Genomic DNA, 19,623 nt, shown 5'->3' on the forward strand with positions numbered 1-19,623 from the left:
AAATCCAGGAGCACCCCAAAGCTGTGCATCTATATTCTCAGAGGGCGTGTAACTCCATCCAGCACAGGCTGCATCTTTGTACTTTGCACAGCCTTTCAATTGACCAGGAGCACCTCTGTCTTTTTTTTAAATTTAAATTTAAGTTTATTCACTCTCGTCCAGTTCATAACTGACACCATGCACTGATCTAGAACTGAAACAGCTTCCTTGGATGAAAAGGAGAGCTAGAACTGGGTGTCACTGAGATACAGATAACACCATATCCCAAAACCCCGGACAATCTTTCCCAATAGTTTCATGTAGCTCTGAGGGACACCGCAGGACAACCCCCAGAGTGTTGAACAGGAGTTCCCCGGCACCACTTGTTGAGTTTTCCTCTCCATGAAGGACCACAGCTGCTGTAAGACAGCGCCTCCAAGCCCTATCCCAAGTGAGACGGCCCAGGAGGATACCATGGTCAATGGTATAAAAAATCACTGAGAAGTCCATCAGAACCAATAGGGATACATGCTCACAGTCCAATTCCTGACATGGGTAATCCACCAAGGTAGTCCTCATCCCATAACCAAGTCTGAAGTCAGAATGAAATGGATCTAGATAATTCATCTCATCTAGGAACCCCGGAGGCCCAGTAGCCATGACCTGCTCCAGCACCTTGCACAAGCATAGAACGTTAGAGACTGGCTGATAATCCTTTGTTTATTCATTCACTCATTTATTTACCCACCCACCCTGCTTTTGTCCTTAGAAAAGGACTCAAGGTGGATTACAACATTTAAAGATAAGAACAAAATGAGTATACAAAGGTGATGTACATCATTAAAAGTCAATATTCAAAGCTAAAAGCACTATGTTTAGAAATATTAAAAAGGAACAAACAAAACATCCCTCTTAGAAATGGGAAACACAAGCAATACTAAAACCACACTCAAAGCAGTGATGCATAGCAATCCATCTAAAAAGATCATGCTCGGGGAGCCAGTCATCAAAAGTCTTGGAGCAGCGACAGTGAAGGCCCTCTCTTGTGTCCCCATCAAATGCACCTGTGAAGGGATTGGGACCAAGAGAACGGCATCCTCTGATGGTCTTAGTGCCTGAGCAGGTTCATAATGGGAGGCACGGTCTTTGAGGCTGCTTGGGCCAAAGTCATTGTAGGGCTTTATAGGTTAAAACCAGCACTTTGAATTGTGCCTGGAAATGGATCTGTAGCCGGTGGAACTGTTTGAAACAGGGATGTGATCTCTGTAACCTGCCCCAGTGAGCAGTCTGGCTGCTGCATTTTGGACCCACTGAAGTTTCCTAATGCTTTCAACAGGTAGCCTCATATAGTGCACATTACAGTAATCCAGCCAGGATGTAATTAAGGTATGTGCCACCATGGCCAGATCAGATCTCCCAAGAAATGGTTGCAGCTGGTGCACTAGTTTTAATTGGGCAAATGCATTCCTGGCCACTGCTGGGCATCCAGGCTCAGAGATTAATCCAGGAGCACCCCCAAGCGGCATACCTGTGTTTTTCAGAGGAAGTGTAACCCCATCCAGTACTGGTTGCATTCCTATTATCCAGTATCATGGGAACCAAGGAATTTTTTTTTTCAGTAATGCTATTACCCTTGCCTCCTTTAAGCATACTGGGTTCCTACCCCATTGCAAGGAGGCATTCACCACTCCTCCTACCCACTCAAGTGGTCCTTTTCTGGCAGCTTTTATAAGCCTTGAAAAAGCTAGCATTCAACAGACATGCAGCTTTCACCTCTCCGAGGGTCCTGTCCATATCACCAGACTGCAATCTATCCATTAACATAGGACAAGCAAGGGCCATAGTTCCATCCACAATGACAACATTTTCAGAGTGGATACATGTAATTTTGCCAGCGCAATGTTGAGCAAATTCTTCACCACATTCTTCCTGCCGGTCTTGATGTAACAACAGGCCCTTCTGCCTTCTAAGAACCAACCTTGGGCAAGTGCTCCCAGAAGTGTTGTGAGAAGATGGGAATGATAAGGTACTTCTGAATACTCAGTACCTAGAAAACCCAGAGAAGCATCACTGTAAGTCAAAACTGACATGATGGCATGTGATTATTGTATTTAAGATGGCAACGGAGGAGAGACGCATACTGGCTTTCTCCCAGATGGAACAGTTCTGAATTTCCAGATGGATTTTTTATTTACCAAAATCTTTTCCCCCTCTCCATATGCTTAGTGGTTTCTCCAGGTGTTCCTGCAGGCCTTTGTGTCTCCTGAAGATATTTTCATCACCAATTCAGTTTTCTTTCTTTTGCCTTCATTTTGCTTGCTCTGGAAACTGAAAAAGGTGGCCCACGTTTTGCATCCTTCTGGTTGGCCTAACAGAGGCGTTACCCTAATATGGATTTTAATATATTATTTATGTCTGAAAATTAACCCAATATAGTACTGCTTTTATGGGCAATCAAATGGGTCCACTACAAGTGTAGCCCTCCCTTTATGTTCCCTGCATGTGGCACTCACTGGAAGAATGCACACTTCAACCTCATGGCCTTTTCATTTATTCTTCTCCCTCCTTTTACCTAATCCTGTTCATTTTAATTCAAACTTTTCTAACAATCCAATAGAATATAGTTAGTAAAAGTGAACAGCAAAAATTTTAAAAGTACACAGACACTTTTGGCATTTATGAACTTTCTATGGGATATGCATGTTTACCAAAATGAAAAGTAGAAACCTTTAGACTTAATTGTATGAACAGAAGCAAATGGTCTTCCTTGTATATTTTAAAAGTTCTTTGTATATTTTATTTTTCTTTTGTTTTTGCCAGAAAATTAAAAGTTGCCTTTATGCCGAGTTCCTTACAGTAGAGGGATAGATACATAAATAGAAAGGTGGTTTATTTAAGAACAAAACAATGAGTATACAAAGGAGATGTACATCATTAAAAGGCAATATTCAAAGCTAAAAACACTAAGTATAGAAATATTAAAAAGGAAAGGAACAAACAAACAAAAAACATAATTTATTGCATATATGTATATACACATATACATATAAACTTACATACATAATACACACACACATATACATATGCAATAAAATTTATATATATATATTAAGACAAAAACGTTGTGGCATCTTAAAAATCAACCACTACCGTGTTTCCCCGAAAATAAGAGAGGGTCTTATATTAATTTTTGCTCCAAAAATCGCATTAGGGCTTATTTTAAGGTTTTTTCCCCATGTATAACAATCTACATTTATTCAAATACAGTCATGTAATCTTCGTCTGGTTGCTGTGCAAGGGTGGAGAGCAGGGTTTCACTTAACTGGGGCTTATTTTTGGGGTAGGGCTTATATTATGAGGATCCTGAAAAATCATACTAGGGCTTATTTTCAGGTTAGGTCTTATTTTCGGAGAAACGGTATACATTACAGGTATTTAATGTCAGCTTTGGGGAACAAGTCCACTTTCATTTTTTGAAACTGGAGGAATTATACTGATAGCAATACAATCTGTCTGTTTTTCCAGTTTGTGATAAACGTCTTCCATCTTCTTCCTGTAACGAAGAATCCGTATACTCTTTCTCGAAAAACTGCGGGTAAATTCGATAGGAAAAAGCAAAACAAACAAACAAAAACCTGGAGAATGCGGGCATCGATCCCGCTACCTCTCGCATGCTAAGCGAGCGCTCTACCATTTGAGCTAATTCCCCATTTCCGAAAACATTCCCGTCGTCAGACCTACATAGCGCTACGTAGCTATGTATGCTGTCTAAATACACACTACCCAGACAGAAGGGAGAGAGAGACGCTGTGTCTCCAGATTTCATTTCCTAGCAATAACACAAGATGCCAAAGTTGTTTTAAGAGAAGTCAACGTTAGTCGGTTACCCTGCTAAAAGCGAGCCGCGGCCGCCAGAGTCGGGCTACACTTCCCGGGCCATTTCGCACAACGCGCATGCGCCTCGCTCTTCCGCCCGGCCGCGAGGGGGAGGGCAGGGCCAGGAGGCGCCGTTGACGGCGGCGGGTTCCTCCAGTCAGGTCTTCGGCCCGTCCCTGGGTGGGGGTTGGTCGCTCGCCTGGTGCGAGGCGGGGACTCTGTTTCCATCGCGGTCGCCCCTGCGCTTTGCCTTCAGCGGCGCCAGCATCAGCCGCAGGAGAAGGATGCGGCGCGAGGAGGACGGAGGGGTCCTTGCCGGTGCAGCGCGCGCTCTCCTCTCGTGGCTTTGAGGTAAACCGAAACCGACCAACCGCCCGAAGAGAGCCGGCGCCGGTTGGCCGTAGTCGCGGGCTGTGTGTGTGTATGTGTATGTGCGCACCGGCCACTGTCCCACCGGCTACCAGACTGGGCGGGAGGACGGTCGGCCGGCTGTGTGTGGCTTCGATGGACTGGCGGCCGGAGAGGCGAAGGGAAGGGAGAGTGGCTGTGAATGCGGAGTGGCGGGTGGGGTGTAACTCTGCCTTCCGTAAGGTACGGGTGTGTGTGCCTTGCAAGAGCAAAAGACTTAACGGGATAGAAGAGAATAACTGGCTGCTCTGGGGCGCCTGGAGGTGGCTGGGCTGACAGACGAAGGAAGGTCGCGCCAGTCCCTGTCCCTGCGTCCCCCCCGGGTGTGTGTGTGTGGGTGGGTGGGTGCAAAAACTAAGGGCAAAGGCTCTCAATGTTTCTGGTTGGCGTCGGGTGAAAAGACGCCTCTGTGGTGGCGGGGGTCTGTGGGCGGGATTGTGTGTGTGTGTGTTTATATGAAGACAGGAGGGTGTGTGCGTACAGCAGTGGGAGTATGGAATTTGTATTAAGTGGTTGTCGACGCACTCGGGGGGGGGCGGAGAGGGTGTGTTGTACCATTGTATGTGGATGGGAAGCATTGTGGGGTTTGAGAGCTTTTGTGGGATTCTGGGTAGATCCCATCTGGCTTGAGCTGTGGAGACTGGAAAACCCAGGGAGGGGGGTTTGATGGGGAGAGTAGATGGTGGGCAGGGGTAAAGCAGCTGGAATGAATGTAAGCTCATTGTACGCTCCGGGAAGAGTGCTTGTATTGAAGACAGAGGATTTACAGGATCGTACTGTATATTTCTTTTCCGTGACTCTTAAATGTGTATAGAATAAGTGAGGACACAGCTAAAGTGACTGTAGTGAAGACAGTGGTGCTTGTCATGGTGTACCCTTTCTATATTGTAGGCACCTCAGAAGAAGCAATCTGAGAGTTGAAATGAGGATATAATGTTTGTTCCTCCAGAATAACTTGTCAATAGTAAAATAATAAAAGCAGGGGAGCATCTTAAAGCACTGACTTTATGTTTGAATGAAACATTTCTTTTTTCAGAAAGGCTTGTTTTGATCAAGAAAGGAAATGCAGCCTACTGCTTCTAATACATTCCTTCTGTGAAATTCACACAGTTCCCATCATCCCTGAAAAATTAAGTTATCCGCAAAGTGTGGGTGCTACAGCCATAAATGAATTCAAGTCTGCTGCTTATTACCTTTTATATACAAACCTACAAGCACCAGTGGTTAAGTCAAACTTCCTGCTGTGTGAGAAGGCTTGATCCAGGTGTTTGTTTCCCTGCCAGAAAAGCCCATGTCAGTATGAATACATATATTCACTCAGTGGAAACTTTAAAACTGCTTATCATCTGTTTTTATGCTCTAGTGGGATTTTTAGTTCTTCCTCTGACTAATAGTAGGCTTTTACTTCTGTTGAAATGAGGATGATTACATAGAGTAGCTGAGTAACTGAACTTGAATAATACAATCATGTTTACTCTAGCATGGTACTGTCTTTTGTGGCTGGAGTAACATATCCAGTAATGGAATCTATTAATTGTAAGATGTTACTAATTTGTAAAACAATTTCAATTGCAGGATGGTCAGGGATTGTGAGTTGGAGAATCAGAATAGCAATATTTTGAGATAATAGTTCCTATGTGTAAGTTATTTATATTATGATAGCTAAATCTGTATCACATGTTACTATTTTAATCACAGAAACTGCATTGGCAATTATTGTGAGAGAGAATATCTGATGAATTTGTGGACCAAGAACCATTTACATTTGTATATGAATGAAATCCTTACAATACTGAGGAAAATCCAATGAAAGTTCCTGAATGTTGCTTTATAATGTGACCCAATCTACTGAATGTTAGTATTTATGTTATGTTGAAATTTCTGGGGCAAGTTAGGTGCGGTTAGCTGAGTTGTCCTGTATGCATTTTGAGGTATTTCCTTTGAATTAGGGACTCCTTGTTTTACTTATACACCCAAACTCTGTGTATAAGAATATCCATCAGATTTTTTTCCTTTTGCAAAAGCATTACTTGCAGCTGTTTACATATCTAATACATTTTTTCAAATAATACAAGTTTTTCAAACTTGCAGAAGTTTCTAAAAATGCATTCACTTTGTATTACTATCAGAAGTTCAAGCACATCTACTGTTGTACAATATGAACTGATAATGCTTTTCTATTAAGAACAATACAAATGTAGCCTATCTCTACAACTTGGTGAAGCATCAATTCCCCGTGGCTTCTTGTTAAGGTGTGTACAACTAGTGAGCCACTTGCCCTGCAACCTTTCAGCTAGACCATTCGTTTTTTTCCTATCTGAGGTAGAGGAGTTTGTTGTGGACATAGATAGATCACAGTGGTTGGGCTACAACTTCTGCAAGTCTGCCCTAATTGGTGCTGAGTATGTGCCTTGAAGTACGGGAACTGAGAACTGCTTTTCTCACTGGTTCTCATTTCTATAGATTTCTGTAACTTCTTATTTGAATTTTTCAGCCTTCCAGTACTTCTTTGGCCCTGTGTATTCATTTTTTCAAACACAGAGATAAATAAACAAACCAAATTGCCTGCAAATATGTACATGCCCATTTAGTGGGTGTGGCAGTCTGTTCCTTTGGATAAATTGTTAGTCAGCCAAGATGAGTGATACAGGATGGTGGTATTCCAACAGGAACTTTATCAAAATATGTGAGTGGAGACATATCAATAATATATCGGTAAAGACATTTCAAAACTGGAATCCGCCAGGAATAAATAATAAACAGATATACTTAAACAATTTTATGATTAATTTAATCATAAAAATGTCCTTGTTGGCCTTTCTGTGAGTGGTTCTTACACACAGTCAGTGGTTTGTTTTTTTTCCCCTTATCTTGCTGTATAGTAATTTCCAATTTCTGGGAATCCTGGAGTGTACCTGCACTGTACAATTGTATCACTTTTATTCAACATTAGCTATCATAGTGCCAATCTATGGACATAGTCCCATCTTGGGATTCATAATTTGATGAACTGCTAGAGAACTCTGTAGTATTCCCCTGAAGTATAGCAGAATTCTAGGTACCACACTGATTTTCAACTACAGTATTCAATAGGATGAATCTAAAGCAGTTAAAGTGACATTGGAATTGTTGTGGCTGTATTTTGCAGATATACAGTGCAATCAAGTGACTATGCTGGATCATTCCAGAAAGCATTGCTTGTTGGGTGTGATCTTTGAAGTGATCCTGCTGCCCATATGTGATCTAGTCCTGATCACTCCAGCCCAGCACCAGAAAGAGAGCAATCTTGCCACTGGACTGAAAAGGTCCATGTTGGGCAAAGAGCACGTTCAGGCTGGTTTGCTATATCCTGTACATTACCTAGTTGTCTGAAAATACTTTGAACCAAATTGTGCCATATACATTCCAAAAAGTGAGCTAAATCTTCATCTGATTGGACCCATACTCATACATTTAATCATTTTTTCAAATATTTTGCTAAATTATTCTTGATTGCTGAAATATTCTTGTCCAATTTTCTTCTGAAAAAAATACAGTCAATAATGAATAGTCAGCAAACAAATTAATCTTAATTATATCATTTTTCCTAGTCCTTTAATTTAGTTTAATTTTTGCTGCTTTCATTGGGAAGATGTAACAGATTTAATTATAGATCCCTTCTGACATATCAGATTGTTATGCCCATTTTAATCTGAAATGTTTATTATGGATAAGATACATGCGTAATATTCTCTTGTAAAGATCACATATAGAAAATTGGCTTTACAATCAAGTAACAGCTTAATGAAGGAGATGTTTCAGTTGTACAGTCATGGCCAAAAATATTGACAACCTTTCAATTATGTCAGAAAATACAACCCTTCTCTGAGAAAATGGTTGCAGTTGCAAATGCTTTAGTACTCACATGTTCATTTCTTTGGTTTGCGTTGGACCAACACAAAAAAATAGAGAACAAAAGTCAAATCTGATACAATCCCACACAGAAACCCAAAAAATGCACTGGCCAAAATTATTGGCATCTTGTCTAAATTGTAAGAAATAATTGCTTTTCAAGCATGTGATGCTCCTTTAATTTGTGTTTAGACACACCTGTAACAAGTAAGAGGTATGGGCAATATAGTAATCACACTTGCAGCCAGTTAAGATGGAGAAGACCTGACTCAACCTTTGTGTTGCGTGTGACACTGAGCATGGAGAAAAGAATGAAGTGTAAAGAGTTGTCTGTGGATTTGAGAGAAAAAATTGTGGAAAAACATCGACAATCTCAAGGCTACAAGTCCATCTCCAGAGATCTTAATGTTCCTGTGTCCACTGTGCGCAATATCATCAAGAGGTTTACAGCCCATGGCACTGTAGCTAACCTTCCTGGATGTGGATGGAAGACCAAAATTACTGAAAAATTACAACGGTTTTTCAAATGGTGGATACAGAACCCAGATTAACTTCCCAACAAATTCAAGTTGATCTGCAGACACTGGGTACAACAGTGTCAGCTTGCACTATCTGTCACCATCTGAATGAAAAGGAACGCTATGGTAGGAGACCCAGGAGGACACAGGACTTTGCTGACAGAAAGCCATAAAAAAGCAAGACTGGAGTATGCCAGAACCTATGTGACAAAACCACAATCCTGGGAGAACATACCGTGGACAGATGAAACAAAAGGAGAGCTTTTTCATCAAGGACATCATGGCACTCTTTATAGAAAAAGAAATGAGGCATTCAAAGAAAAGAACACAATCCCTACAGTCAAACATGGTGGAAGTTCAAAGATGTTTTGGGGTTGCTATGCTGGTTCTGGCACTGGATGCCATGACTGTGTGAACGGTATCATAAAATCTGATGATTACCAAAGAATTTTGGTGCGCAACGTAGTGGCCAGTGTCAGAAAGCTGCATCTCTAGCAGAGGTCATGGGTCTTCCAGCAGGACAATGACTTGAAACACACTTCAAAAAGCACTCAGAAATGGTTACAAACAAAGCGCTGGAGAGTTCTGAAATGGCCCGCAATGAGTCCAGATCTGAATCCCATTGAATACTTGTGGAGCAGTCTCAAAACAGCAGTTGGGAGAAGGCATCCTTCAAATCTGAAGGCCATGGAGCAGTTTGCAAAAGCAGAGTGGTCCAAAATTCCAGTAGAGAGGTGTAAGAAACTCATTCGTGGTTACAGGAAATGATTGATTTCAGTTATTTTTTCCAAAGGGGTGCTACCAAATATTAAGCTAAGGGTGCCAATAATTTTGGCCAGTGCATTTTTGGAGTTCTTGTATCAGATTTGACTTTTCTCCCTTTTTTGTGTTGTTCCAACGCAAACCAAAGAAATGAACATGTGAGTACCGAAACATTTGCAACTGCAACAATTTTCTGAGATAAGGGTTGCATTTTCTGACAGAATTGCAAGGGTGCCAGTATTTTTGACCATGACTGTAAGTAGTCACAAACATTTTGAATGCATTTTGTTTACATAATACGAGATTAGATTAGATTAAGATGCTGTAAACTAGTTACTGTGTAATGCCTGTGTTTTCTGTTCCTGGGAGTTCTGCTGAATTAAAAAACCAGTTATGTGAATAATTTTAGATGTTAGAATGTAAATGTGGTAGAACTCTTTGAGAGGATCAGTTTACTCTTTTGTTGTTGTTTAGTCATTAAGTTGTGTCCGACTCTTCATGATCCCATGGACAAGAGCACGTCAGGCCCATCTGTCTTCCACTGCTTCCCTTCCACCTTACTCTTTACCAGTCCATATTGTTGCTTTTGTGGCATATATGGCAACTCTCTGAGGCCTTTCGGCTTGCAGTGATCAGATATCTTTATGTACCTTCATAACTTTTTTTACATTTTGAACTGGTAGAGGAATATTGTTTTTAATACAAAGAGATTTAATACATTCGTGTAAACAGTTGTTTATATTTTGGCTTGTTGATTTGTTCATTTGCATCAACTAGGAGCTCTGTTCTTCCAGTAGTCTTTCCTCCAGTAGTGCCCACTGGATTATTTGAAACCTGTAGAGACATTTTGTCTGGCATTGTATGTATATTAGATCACTGGTTCTTAACCTTGTGTTACTCAGGAGTTTTGGACTGCAACTCCCAGAAGCCTTCACCACCAACTGTGCTGGCTGGGGTTTCTGGGAGTTGCAGTTCAAAATCATCCGAGTAACAAATGTTAAGAACCACTGTATTAGATGCTTTTATTATCATTCTATGGATGTAATTGATTTATAAAAACAAATACAATATTCTCTCTGGTGTTGTTCATATCACAAATGTTTTTCTCATGAGTACATTTTCAATAATTTACTCCATTCTTTTAACTAGTGTGAAAACACAGTTGGCTATGTACTGTCAAGTTGCTTCAGATATATGGCGACTGGAGTTGGGTGTATTCGTTTTCGTATACGAATATCCCCCCACAGGTACAGATAATGAAGGTCTGGCCCCCTAGGGCCAGACCAACCTCTCACGATTCTGCTGCTGCCATGAGCTCCACAGAGCCTTCCTATCGCTCCATTGCTCGCAATAGATTAGCCAGCCCTGGCCGAAGGTGGGATGACAAGCCTCTCTGCCAGGTTGCTGACTGGCTAATCCATCACGAGCACTAGAGAGATAGGAAGATTCTGTGGAGCTCACAGCAGTGGTGGAATTGTGAATGGTTGTTCTGGCTCCATGAGTCCGGACCCTTGTTATCTGCACCTGTGGAGGATATTCATATTCGAATATGAATACTCCCATCTCTAATGATGAGCCTGTAAATTAAGACTTCCAAAAGTCTTATCATTAATATCCCTGCTGAGATCTTACACACTAAGGGCCATAGCTTCCTTTATTAAGTCTATGTCCTGTTTGATCTTCTTTTCCTACTACATTCCACTTTCCCTAGCATTATTGTCTTTTCGTTTGTTTTCTCATAGATGGCCAAAGGAGGATAGCTACAGTTGAGTCATGTCAGCTTGTAGTTAGCATTCATGCTTGCTTTGATCCAGAACCTACTTATTTGCCTTTCTGGTGATCCATGGTCTCCATAAAGGTCTCCCCCAACATCACATTTGTAATGAGTAAATATGTCAGCATTCCTCATTGTCCAGTTACATCCATAGATCATAGTTGAGAATAGCATATTATGAATTAAATGGGCTCTAGTCTCAGCGGCATGTCTTCACACTTGAGGATCTTTTCTAGTTCCTTCATAGCTGCCCTTCCAAGTTTCAGTTTTAAAGGAATTTTTTCTTTGCTTTGGTCTGCTGTCAGAGGCAAAGAGGGTTTGAGCAGTACATTTGCTGCCGTCCCATGAAACTCCACTTTAAGCTCCATTGAAAATACTGTTTTGGTTTGGTAAATATGAAGTTATTTTTCTTACACCCTCCTTGTGGCATATGAGGATTCTTTATCCCTACCTCGTATGGATAAAGGATTTTACCTCAGGAATATGATATCTGGTCAGTTGTTTATTCCAAAAGTGCTGTGGTGGACATAAACAATTGTTTTATTTTCCCTTTGCTCCTGTTGTGGTATTAGAATGTGGACTACAAATGTCCATAGGAATAAAGGATGATAAAGACATAAGTGTAGTGACAGGATCAATGTATTTCCAGCAGATAGCAGTATGAAGTGCTAAATCTAATCAAGAAAAAATGTCTGGTAAGACTAGTAGTGAGGTCGTTGTCTGAGTCATCAGTGACTAATTACAGGGTGAAATTAATGCCTTGATTTAAACCAAATTTACTTGCCTGCTTGTGCTGTGAGGTACAAAAGGATAAAGCCTTAATCATTACCAAGTTATATGTACTTTTCATGGGTAGAGAACAGGGTTTTAGCTTTTTCCTCTCTATTTCAAGTTTTGTGGTCTATTATACATTATATATGGAGAATAACAAGTTTGAAGAAGAGAAGCAATCCAGGTGTGTGTCTGTGTCTGTGTCTGTGTGTGACAGTGTGCCTGTGTGCGTGTGCATGATCCTTCTGAGCTGAGTTGCTAATAGAGTCCTGATTGATGGGGGAGCCCCCATAGGCAGCAGAGATTCTCCTCTTCAAATTCATTGCTCTCAGCTTGTAGGAGAGTGACAAAACTGGAAACAGTGTGGAGAAGCTAGATTCGTCCCCTCTACAGTACTTGTAATAAATATTAGGGGTTTGATGAATATTTGCAGAATTTCTCATTCTTGGTAATTTTCCAAATATTGTCATATCAAGATGCCTTGCTGAAATGTTCCCTGCTTTAGTGTGCTTTTCCAGTGTCCTGTCCTAATAAGACCCAGTCTTGTTTCCCCTTTTAAAAAAAGGTTTTGTCCGTTCTGTGCAGAAAAAGACCACTTTCTGCTTAACGCCCTTTCAGGGTGAACTTTGCATAGGAAAGATGTCATTCTGCACAGGAATTGCAATAATCTTGCACTATGAAAGTTTGGAGATATCCTACAAAGCTTCTTGTGAGATTTCTTTTCTGAAAAAGCAGAGAAAATAATTTTTCTTGCTTTTTTCCAAGAGTGGGAGACTGCATGAATGATATCTCCAGTAAGCAGAATGATATCTCCAGTAAGATTTGTTAATGACTGAATACCGCTGAACTGGTAGCTTTATTCTGCAAATGAAATTTATCTAATACTAACTCTTGGTGAGAAAATACTAGTGCTGAATTATTTAAAAATCCCATTTCTGTCAATAATTTGACAATGAAAAGCGGGATCTTTTTAATTCTTGGGAATCAGTAAATTATTACATAGTACTTTGCACTATTCAAGAAGAAATGGCTGAAAGAAAGCAACAATTGAGAGTATGTTGTTCTAGCATCCTTATTGAGGATACTTTTCATAAAATATTGATATTAAGGACATGTTTAATTTTCAGGTGAATAAATAATCATGATTGAAATATGCTATGTTTTAGTTTAATTTGTCCATAATAAAATGGAGGTAGAGTGACATTTAGCATAATGACACATATTTTAAACTGTCATTTGTAGTATTTTCCCACTAATTTAACAATGTTGTAATGTAGGAAATTGTGGCCAGAATCCTATTGTTATTTGCATATCGTTTGCAGAACTTGTTGTGGCTAATTGATGAGGTGTAAGGGCAGTCAGGTGAGTGAACATTCACATGACTGAGGTGTGCCCAGGCACCTTGTCAATTAGCCATGGCAAGTCATAGAAACATTATGTGAACACCAGTAAGATTTTGTTTTATGAAACAGTTATGTAGCATTGGAAAACCCTAATTCAAAGCAAGGATGTATACATAAAACAGTTGTACTCTCTAGTACAGAACAGATTAAACATTCATCCATGTTCTGCAGTACAGATTTAGCCTGTTTTGGAAGTCACTTGGCTTCCAGCCAGGGAAAATCTCCTTGAGGCATGTGGTATCCATCACAAGAGGCCACAGGATATATTAATCCCAGATGGAATTATTTTCTGCATATTATTTTTTCAAGGGAATATAAAGAGTTGTAATCTTTGTTGTGGCTCTGGATAAGTACAACTCAGTCCTCTGTTTGCTGGGCTAGTTCTTTGATATACAGTGGGGTCTTGACTTAAGAACGGCTCGAGTTAAGAACATTTTGACTTAAGAACCACTCTCATAGGAAAATATTGACTTGACTTACATACTTAGATTTGAGTTAAGAACTGAAAAAAAAACCACGTGGGAGGCAGGGAAAGTGCAAAATGTGAACTTTCAGTTAACTGTTGGGCAGTGAAAAGGGTGCCTGTCTGCTTCCTCACTCCTCCCAGCGTTTAGAGAGTGGATTGGGAGACAGTCTTCAGACTGCCTGGTACTGCCTGGACTGTATTTTCCCTGCCTTCCCTGAACCTTTCTTGACCTAAGAAAAAAAGAAACAAAATATCCCCCTCCAGTGGTCCAAGGCGGAATAGCAGCTTCCCATTAGTTTCTATGGATAGAAAAGAGCAGATACGGATCAAATGGTTTTCAATGCGTTCCTATGGGAAATGCAGATTTGACCTGCGAACTTTTTGACTTGAGAACCGCCTTCCAATACGGATTAAGTTCTCAAGTCAAGACCCCACTGTATTTTAGTACTGCTACGTTTCTCTTTAAATATCTATATAACACCAATCACTTTGCTGCTGTTTGTACTGGTCAGTCTCTTGGTTTCTCCCCTGTTTCTTCCTCTTAATATTGTGGATAACTCCTGAAAAAAATAGGAGGCTAAAGTTTTTCTCTATACACAAATTTCTGTCTACTTATCAACAGACAATTTGCGTTGCTTTCCAAAAGCTGAAGCTCTTTGTTGGATCTAACTAGTGTTGCATATTTCAGATAGAACCTGATACATGGAAATTATTCACCATGTCCAGTTCTAAAGTATAACCAGTAATAACAATAAGAGCATTAAAGTGTCCTATTTGTACAGCTTCAAGGTGAATTAAAATTCTAACTCTTCTGTTGTATTTGTTAAATGTTGCTGCCATCTCAGTAGAGGTTTGCTGTGGTTAGTAATATGCAAAAAACTGTAACTAAATTAGTAATTGAGCTAATTAGTAATTAGTGTTAGAAATTTCTAACACTAAGGATGAGAATCAATGTTAGTAATTAATAATTGGTTGTACTCCTGTAACATCCTCTTGGTTCCATGAAGTGGTTATTGTTTTGATTGGCTGTCCAAGTTTCTTTTTCTTTAGAAAATTTTGAGGTTTAATATTCTTTTGGATCTCAGTATTTATGCCTTGTGAGTGGGGCTGGGTAGCTGGCGTTTGTTTTTATGTGTTGTTAACCTCCCAGAGTAGTGTCTCAGCACTTGATGGGTGGGGTATAAATGCAACAAATAAAATAAAATAAAATTTCTAACACCAAGTGTGAGAAATCCAGTAACAGGCAGGACAAGTCCTCTGATGGGAGGACCTATGGTCGTCGTATTTATGCCAAAGTCATTTGCACAGAGGATTAACATCTGAAGTCATTCTCTTAATGCCAGCAATCTCATACATCTTTGAAGATGTGGATTTGCGCCTGTGATCTGAAGGTACATGGATTCATTTCATAACACATTTCCTAATGGGAATATCCAATTCCTTAGAGGAATATCTATTTTGGTAGCATTTATATCGCTGTTTGAAATGAATGTAGAGATATAGCTGATGGTATCAAGGGCATATTCAAATTACATGGCCTATTTCTTCCTTAGAAACGGAAGTGGTCTGGTGTCATCTTCAGCCATTCTCTCTTTACTCCACCAATTCTGCCCTATTGATTATTTTAGCTATGTTGCTTCCAAGAGAGAAATTCTCAGTGATTTGCTAACAAACACTAATTCCTAACTACCAAAATCATATCCGAGGCCTCTTAGAAAGTTTGGGAAGACATTTTAGTTGGAGATGGCATATGATTGCCCTGACTGAATGTGTTTTGTTTCATATTGTTTTGAATAATAGGTTACAGTAGACAGAATCCAGGCAGACTAATGGGAATGTGAGTGACAGTTCATTAATTAGTGGCAAATTGCCACTATGATTTACATTTATACTAGCATCAATCTCCAAAAGGATTCTGACCAATGTTTTCAATTTCCTTAGCTTTTTTGAAGGCATTGGTTCAATGGATAGGTTTCCCCCATAATGAATTTTTGCTATCACTGAAGAATTACAGTGGAACCTCTACTTAAGAACATCCCTACTTAAGAACGATCCAACTTAAGAACAGCTCCATTTGCTAAATTGTCCTTCTACTTGAGCTCCAAGATAAGAAGGGGAAAAAAAAAACTTTCCTGCTGTTTTTTTAACCTTAGGTCATCTTAGGTTAAAAAAAATTCTCCCCCTCGCGGTAGAGTGTTGATTAACCGGCTTTGCATTAGTTCCTATGGAAACTACAGTGGTGCCCTGCTAGACGATGACCTAGCAAAAGGACGAATCTGCATGACAGTGACTTTTTGCGATCACTATAGCGCTTCACAAAACAGTCTTTCCTATGGGCGATTTTCACTGGATGATGTTTCGGTCCGTGCTTCGCAAGACGTTTTTCCCCCAGGACCGATGCTTCACAAGATGACGATTTTCACAGATAGGTCTGCAGCTCGCAAAACGGGTGTTTTCGAGACTGATGCTTCACAAGACAACTATTCTAACAGCTGATTGGCGTGTCGCAAAATGGCTTCCCTATGGGCAATTTTCACAAGATGACAACTATTTTCCCCATTGGAACGCATTAAACGGATTTCAATGCATTCCAGTGGGGAAACGCTTTTCGCAAGATGATGTTTTCACAAGACAGTGATTTCAATGGAATGGATTAACATCATCTTGCGGGGCACCACTGTAATGCTTCAGCATACGAACGCACCTCTGCATAAGAACAAAAAATAGCCGGAATGGGTTAATCAGTTTTCAGTGCATTCCTATGGGAAATTTTGCTTCAACTTAAGAACGTTTCAACTTAAGAACACCATTCCAATACGGATTAAGTTCTTAAGCAGAGGTTCCACTTTGTCTCCTCATCCCCCTGCTCCTGCATTCTGGAAGTCAGAAATTTTGGAGACCTTGCCAATTTTGGAGAACTATCCATTGAAATTTCGGAGATGTATCCATAATTGAAAGGGACATGGTGGCTCTGGGGGTTAAACCGCTGAAACCTCTGTGCTGCAAGGTCAGAAGACCTGCAGTGTGGCGGAGTGAGCCCCCGTTGCTTGTCCCAGCTCCTGCCAAATTTTGTGAGAATAAGGACAATAACAAGAGTCCCCCCCCCCCGAAAGTTTAAACATAGCCTGTCCGTCCCTCCTTTATCTGTAGTTCCTATTTGTTGCAACAGGTTAAGTGGCTGAAGGCTAATATCATTGTCCTTTTGACTGCCTAAGCTTGCAGTGTAAATCCTCAGTGTAGACTCTGAAGGTCATGAACTATGGATTGCCAAACTGAAGAATGTTTCACAAGCCATTAATTTTGCCCTTCATGCTTTCAGTGCATTGGGGCCAGTTCATCTGAAACGTGGGTTTGGCCCAGGGTGGATAAAAATAAATGATTTTTTAAAAATGATTTAAATCATGATTTAAATTTAAAAAATTATTTTTGTTTAAATAATTAAAATACAACTTAAAAAATTTAAATCATGATTTGAATCAATTTGATTTGAATCAAAGCCACCCTGTCTGACCATTTAAGACTTAACATATTGGAGGTAGTTTACTAGCTTATTAGAGGAAATGGAGAATCTTGATTCACAGAAATGAGTAATGAATTGTGTTTACATCATGTGTTGCATCTGTTGTTAGTTTAAGCATGCAGTTCAATAAGTAACAGAACTGACGTGTGCAATACTTGAAGGCTGGTTGAATTATCTTGGGCCTCCCTTTCATATAAATGTACAGTACTGTTTGCTATAAATGGAATCCGCATATTATTATCACAGGTATTTAATTGTCTTATCCCCTTCTTCCTCCAAGAAATCAGGCGGCATACTGTGAGGGTTCGACATTTGGCTCCTCTTTCGATTCAAAGAAATCAGTAGATTTTTGTTGCTTCAAAACAGGTGAAAGATTTATTGATGCATTTAATAATAAACAAGTGTCTGTAACATGATTATGAGTCTTTTCTCCTTCTTCCAATGGGTTCGGAAGGGGTCTCCAATCTTCAAACAGGAATGGGTTACCATAACTATTGTTCTATGGTCCCAGTAAATCAGCGGGAACCCAGTCTTTCACGGTCTGCCCCGTCGAACCTTCCAGCAAGGGCACAGTCTCGTCATCCTAATCACCATTCCACAGGGTTTGACTCTCAGGGTCTCGATCCTCCCAGGGTCCTCCCTGTAGTTCTTCTTCCTCATCTCTCTTATTTTCTATTCTAACCTCTCTCTCCTTTCTCTCTCACCTCTTTCTTTTCTCTTAACCTCCTCCTCCATTCTCTAGCTTCTGCTTCTCCCCAATAAGAGGGTCTGGGGGTGGAGAAATCTCCCTTCGCCTTCTGAAATCCACTTCCTTCTTAGGCACTCTTAGCCTCTCCCATAATCCCATCCAGGGATCATCCATCTACACCCACTTCCAACCGGGCAGCAACTGACTCTCTTTCCTTTTTACCTCCCCTGTTCCTGCCTTAAAACTCCACCGTCTTTTTCCTTTCTTTTCCCACCTTTTCCTCCTGAACCTCTCTCATCATTACACCCTGTATCTCTTCAATCAACACCTCTATTTCTGTTTCTTGCTGAGCTTCCACTGCAGGCTCTGGTGGTGGCTGGGGTCTCTCCTCTTTATCCTCGTTGCGGAGGGGGGGACGGCTCTCCAGCGAGTGGGGTATCCCTCTTGCTTTCTGTCTCACACATACATCATATTTTCATAACAAATAACAAACTTTTCATTTTCATAACAAGTTCATGAGGCAAGACAGAGTAAGTGATAGAGTAGTCCAAAGTCATCCATTGTGAGCTTCTCCGCTGAGCACTAATTTGAATCTCTCCCTCACCACTCCTAATCCTAATCACAAATGCTAGCTGTTAAATCATGCTGGCTCTTCTACCCACGTACAGCAGTTGTTGCTGTAGCAAGATCATTGCTGTCTCAGTAAATGACTAAATAGCATGTTATAGAGTTACTTTTAAACAGCATTCCACAGGAATAAGGAAAGTGGATATTTGGTAGTAGAAATAAGTCTTGCCATGTCCTACTATTTCTAAATACAGTAATTCTATATCTACTGAGTAGGGAAAAGTGTAGTAGAATTTTGCTCCTTGATGCCAAAGTACAGTCAAAACTATTACTGTGGTTATGGATTACAAAGCATAGTAGACTAAGCTAATAGATCCTTCAAGTGCTTAATCATGTGGCAAAGTAATTCCTAGGCTGATTTTTTAAAAAAAGGCAGAGCATATTAAATACCATAACTACTTCATTCCTGTGCTGTTCACACAAAGGAGAGTGTGTACAAATAAACAAAAAAGGAATATAGGAGGTATACGTTTCAGTACTGTATTGCTTTCCTTAATTCAATATTGGTGGAAATCAAGCCATTTAGCTAATGTATTCAGTAAGTATATCTGATGAACAAATTGTAAGATAACGTATCATAGTGAGCTATGGTTTGTTTATTTGGGAGACTGCAAATGAAGGTGCATGTGAACTAAATGAAATCTTGAAATGGATGTACAGTATATTATTAGGTTACCAGCTTTTGGTTTTCCATATGTTTTTGGCTGATCATTGGATATCCTGGCTAGAAGTTTGAGGAACTGAAGCTAATACATCCAGAGGACCAGAGTTTGAGAACCACTGGCCAAAATCCTGTTTCCTAGTGTAGTAAGTTTCACCAGAGCAGTTCCATTGGATCAGTAGGAATTTCATGAGTCAACTTCTCTGTAAGTTTCATTTATTCAAAAAGATCCACTCTCTGACTTATTTTAATGTAATAAGCTGCAACTAGAGTAGGCCT

At 40.2% G+C, this 19,623-nt stretch overlaps 1 protein-coding gene and 1 non-coding gene across 6 annotated transcripts in view; one reads left to right on the top strand and one right to left on the bottom strand.

The window, feature by feature from the left end:
- Positions 1–3,615: 3,615 nt before the first annotated feature.
- On the bottom strand, positions 3,616–3,688 carry TRNAA-AGC (transfer RNA alanine (anticodon AGC)). The gene has a single exon. It is a non-coding gene; the product is annotated as a tRNA-Ala (tRNA).
- Positions 3,689–3,943: 255 nt separating this feature from the next.
- The window catches only part of LOC110074192 (uncharacterized), a 141,937-nt gene continuing 126,257 nt past the window's right edge, over positions 3,944–19,623 (top strand). For 4 of the 5 annotated variants that reach the window (XM_072985597.2, XM_072985601.2, XM_020784175.3 and 1 more), the window contains exon 1: positions 3,944–4,206. The gene's annotated coding sequence lies outside the window, so the exon portion shown is untranslated. The other variant, XM_072985598.2, reaches the window with a different exon arrangement.

Source organism: Pogona vitticeps, chromosome 1, assembly GCF_051106095.1.
Source record: "Pogona vitticeps strain Pit_001003342236 chromosome 1, PviZW2.1, whole genome shotgun sequence".
Taxonomy (NCBI): domain Eukaryota; kingdom Metazoa; phylum Chordata; class Lepidosauria; order Squamata; family Agamidae; genus Pogona; species Pogona vitticeps.